Consider the following 5,627-nt stretch of genomic DNA (forward strand, 5'->3'; position numbering starts at 1 on the left):
CTGCGGTCGTCACTTGGAGCGACCTACAATACCAGGCGCAGAAATAGTACTGGTATGTCTCTTGGTGTAGCCCTCGTCTCTACCCATCGAGGGCGGTGTGCGAACGAGGTGCCTGATATGTATATACCTAGAAATTACAAAGAGTCCCATACTTGCAGGTGTGGAGTGTAACAGGTGTGTTGAGATGGTGCTACTATGTATGATAACCTACGGAGCCATATTCCATACAGGTGGAGCAGTCTGACGTGTTAAGGGGTAAAGTAAGAAGGAATGACCGAGGTAAGGAGGTCACTGATTGTTATGCAATAAGTATGTGGATGACACGCAATTAATGTAAGACGTCTGGTGCCGAGCAGGGTAACCAACATCTTCGTTGTTCTTCTGAGGAAGGCCAACGCACTTGTATGTTTTTTTTACCAGTAAGTTTTATAAGGAATAAATTAATTAAGACATGTTATGGTTTCACCCTTCTTTCCCCTTTTCGATCTGGTCAATGAAAAACCTAACTCAATGCCTAGTCCACTCTGCCCGCTACCTAACGAGCTACATACTGCCCAGAGGGGGTCTGGTGGCAGCAACCCTTAAAATTAAGAATATAGTTAAGTTTTCCCCTTAGAATTAGTGACCCCAGAATCTGGCAATATAAATTTGGCAACCTTGCCAGGATACGTCTGTGAACGTGTAGCGAACATAACTTCCACAGATATCAAAGTATGACCTTCAAATCATGATCCACACTTAGTCCTACAGTACAATAGTCCGGTTCAACTGGACTTTCCCCAATCATCTTATGGATACCCTGAGTTCTCCTTAATGCTATGAATACATACAATTAACATTATATAACTGTACCTGGGTACAATACAACACATGATTCAGTAACATTGAGTAGGTGAGTTATCCTTTATCAATGTTTCCCGTTCTCTGAGATTCTACAAGCGCAGTGGATTTGAATGTTATTTAGCATAATATGAATTCAAGGGGGTTTTTAGGAATGACAATGATGTGTGCAGTACATAGCCTTCCCCTTACAAAGATTCATATTATGTGGAATAATATGCAAAAACACTACGCTGTAGTGCATATAGGCCTACATTCTACAATATCCTAACAGTTCGTGATTACAGTACCTTAATACATCAAGCAAAACATAAGGAGACTTAAACGTTTCCCACGAGTGTCTCCGCTACCATACACATCGGACATTAGTTTACAATCCTTCGGTACACAATATATCATTAAAAAGAGAATTATAAGGAGACTTAAACTTTTCATACTCGAGTCTCCGTTACCTATACATGCAACAACTTATCAATTCTGTTATTTCAGTACAATACAGTATACCTAGGGAACATGTCCCGAACAGTTCATCAGTGTTACCTCAACATACTTTTGGCACCAACACATAAACAGTGACTCTTTGACATTACATCTACAACAAAAGTTCTCTGCATGAAATTACATATACAGGTACTAAGGAATTTTAATTCTTATCTATGACTGGGGAATTAGTTACATAAGACACTTCCTCAGATTACTACTTCGTTTCAATAATAATTCACCTTTTCCACACAAAACCGTGGTTCTATAAGTACACAATGGGGCTCATAACACAAAACCTGGATTTTCTATCTCACAGTTCAGAAGAACTGGCATTTTAAGGACGGGGTGACTCAATGGTGGCCGGTAATAAAGTCACAGGAAAAAAAGTCACAGAAAAAAGTCACAATTTTGGCTAGGAAAAAAAGTCACAGGAAAAAAGTCACAATTAATTTATGGTGGCCGGTAATAAAGGTTAGGTTAGGTTACCATCAGTTCTGCATATTCCTTTACTGAAACTGATTGACATATTAACCTTAAAAAATGTGAGAATTCGATAGTTAACTTTTCTTTTTTTCGTGTGACTTTTTTACCTGGATTTGACTCAATCACCCGGAGTGAGTTAACAACCCCCCAAAAAAACTTCCGACACACACGTAAAAACTGAGATTTCTCCCTTCGACAACATAGGCAGCAACTGGATTTCCGGACTTCAGTTCATAAGAACTGGGATTTAAACGGTCGGGGTGACTTCGTTTCCACTGACGAGGTCAACACCCACAGTAAAATTAATCCGACAAACCACCTGAGTAACTGTCTCCCCAACCAAAAACCTTATAATTCAACAAATCAACCTATCAAACTGGAAAGCCAAAAATATTCAATTGAAGCAACATCCTGGAACTATATGTCCTACAAATCTATTCTAACTACTGGTCTCCTCTGCCTCACAGGGAATCTACTGTACTTACAGGCTGACCTTCCACAATTCCGTCACCACTTTCCTCATCTGTTTCGTCTGAAGCTCAGTCCGAGGAAGAATCATAAGGTGGAAGAAGGGGCTCATTCAGCTGAACAAACATGTCTCTACTTACATACCTCTTTATTTTCTCAGCCGCTCTCTTTATCACCTCACTTTCATCCAAGGGGTTAGTCAACTCATAAGCGGCACCATCTCGTATAATTTCCGTTATAGTGTACAGACCTTTCCACTTGGTATTCAACTTCCTACTGGTCCCAGGGCTGGGCCAGTCATTCCTCACCCATAGTGTTTCTGCTAACTGCATAGTTTGGTTCGTTCTTGATCTATTTGCTCTCTCTCGTCTCTCGTGACATCCTGGCAGACGTCTCTTTTATCAACCTATGGGCTTCTTTCAACTCTTGACTACTCTCATTCTCTATTATAGGGAAGTTAATTCCTATTTGTCTCTGTGCATGCCTCGAAGAAAAGCAAAATGAGGCTGTACCCCAGTTGTGGCATGGACAGACGTGTTCAGAGCCAACTGCACGGGACTTAAAAAAATTTTGGCCACTGAAGCGGATTATCTTCACACATGATTGCAAGTGTTGTTTTAAAGGTCCTGTGCATTCTCTCTGTGACACTATTACCTCTAGGGTGGTACTTTACATAATTCTCTAAACTGTGTTGCTGTAAATTCACTTCCATTATCTGCAATGACTACTCCAGGGCTACCAAAAACATTAATGAATTTACCAAATTCTCTGGATTTTGTTCTCAAAGGATAGAAATTGACAAACCTAGAATAGTGATCTATGACGGTCAACACGTAGCGATACCCATTCACACTATTATGTAAGTCTGTCAAGTCTACAGATACTCTCTCCAAAGGTTTAGTTACCTCTGACATCCCCTGCCATTGCTGTTCCAACCCTTTTGTCCCTTTGAATCTTTGATACACTTCACATGATTCTACAAATTTCACAGTCCCTGCAAAAATTGGGCCAATAGAAAAGGCCCTCTACTCTGGCTATGGTCTTCCATTGTCCTAAGTGACCTGACGTCTCTCTGTTATGTGCCCACTCTAATGCTGCTCCACGCAAATTATCAGGTACTACAAGGCAGTACATCAATGCTTTATCAATTTGTTCCTTCACTAAATACAATACCCCCTCCACTACTTCAAATTTGTCAATAGTCGTCTTGGGATATTTATGTTTGGGTACCTGTCCTCCTTCTAAATAACTAGCCAATGCTTCCCATCTCTCTTCTTTTCTTTGTTCTATTCCTAACTGCCTATGCGTTAACCAGTCTAGCTGAGGGAACTGACCTGCCGTCCTACTCCTGGCTACTTTCCTTAAGGAGCCTACCGGCCTACTCAAGGCGTCCGCAACTAGATTGGCCTTTCCAGGTTTATACTCTATCTTATAGACGTAATCTCTCATTTCCAATATCCATCTATTCATTCTTTGACTTTTAGTTTTCTTGTTAAAAACAGACGTTAACGGCTGGTGATTAGTCTTGATGGTGAATTGGGAACCCCACAAAAAATGGTGGAAAAATCTACAGGCTAACACTATCCCTAATGCTTCTTGGTCAATGGTGGAATACCGTGTTTCCGCGGGCTTTAGCTTCCGAGAGAAATACCCAACAGGACGCAAAGAGCCGTCATCCTGTAATTGATTCAGTGATGCCCCTACACAAAAATTACTAGCATCACTGTGTAGCTCAAATGGTTTATCCATGTCTACTTTTACCAGTACTGGAAAGGAAGCTAATATCCGCTTTAACGTTTCAAAAGCTGTCTGGCATTCATCTGTCCAAGCAAAAGCAGCTTGTTTCTTAGTGAGTTCTGTGATAGGATATGCAATCTTGGCAAAATTTGAAACATGCTTACGATAAAACCCGCACATCCCTAAAAATTGTCGGACTTGTTTGACATTAGTGGGTGGTTTACACTCTGTTACTGCCTTTACATTCTCTGGATCCGGCTCAATGCCTTTTTCTGAAACAATATGTCCCAAGAATTTTACTTGTCTTTGACCAAACTGACATTTAGATAGATTTAATTTGATTCCCATATTTACAAACCTGTCAAATACTTTAGCCAATCTGCCCATGAGGGTATTGAAATCATTAGCCCACATTATGACATCATCTAGATAGTTCCTGACCCAATCTTCTTCTGCTAAAGGAGCTAAGACCCTGTTTACTTCCCTAGTAAAAACGTCTGGGCGGGCAGACAAACCAAAAGGTAGGCGTTTGAACCGCCATAAATTATATCCATCACTGAAGGTGGTTATATCTCTACTGTGATGGTCAAGAATCACCTGATAGTAAGCATCTTTCAAATCTAAGGTGGCATAATATATTTCCGGCAGCCTTCTCAACTAATTCATCCAATCTTGGCAAAGGTTGTATATCTACTTTCAAGTGTTTGTTGACTGCTCGGAAATCAAGGCACATACGTTTCGATCCATTAGGTTTAGTTACTAACACGATAGGTGATAGCCAGACAGCGGTTGATGGTTCAATGATGTCCCTATCTCTCATGTCTCGCATCATTTCTTTAATAGTACCCTTGGCTTTCTCGGGATACCTATATTGAGGTCCTCTTACAGGGTGTTCATTGACCAATGGGATGTTAGCAGACAAACCCTTAATTGTTCCCATTTCATTTGGACCTAAGACAAACAACGCATCATGATTCATTACCACCTGTTGCATTTGTGTCCGGATGTCCCTAACCAAGTGTAGCCATTGCTGGGTCCTAATTAACTCCTTCAATTTGTCCTGTCTAGTTTCTCCACGCTTTACTTCATCACAGTCTGGTACCATAGAATTTAATACTTCTTGAGCTCTTCTAATTTTCTGGACTGGGGAATTTTCCATACCCTCTTTACTTAATTAGAGGAAGCTGACAGTTTTAGAGTGGTGTGGAGGAGTGTGTGGGGGTGGAGGAGTGTGTGAGTGTGGAGGTGTGTGTGTGTGTGGAGGTGTGTGTGTATGTGTGTGTGTGTGTGTGTGTGTGTGTGTGTCTTACTGTATGCAATGTTAAATGTGGTATGTGACCATTTTTATCTCGTGAATGTCTGTCTTTTTCTAACTGGTTCAAATGTGAGTACAGTACTGTACACATCTTGAGTTAGATAGTGGGTAGGTAAAATACTTGGTGTTTATAGAAGACTAAATGGTCAACACTGGATACTGTAGAGTACATACACAGATAAGTGACTTCTTTTTGAAAACTTGTACCTAACAATGCAACCTGAACCAATCATTAGTTATTTGGGGAGCAAAAAACACCAGCCCTTACTATAGAGGATTCACAATTACAGATAAACACTGA

This window comes from Homarus americanus, unplaced genomic scaffold (assembly GCF_018991925.1).
Source record: "Homarus americanus isolate GMGI-L3 unplaced genomic scaffold, GMGI_Hamer_2.0 scaffold48416, whole genome shotgun sequence".
Taxonomy (NCBI): Eukaryota; Metazoa; Arthropoda; class Malacostraca; order Decapoda; family Nephropidae; genus Homarus; species Homarus americanus.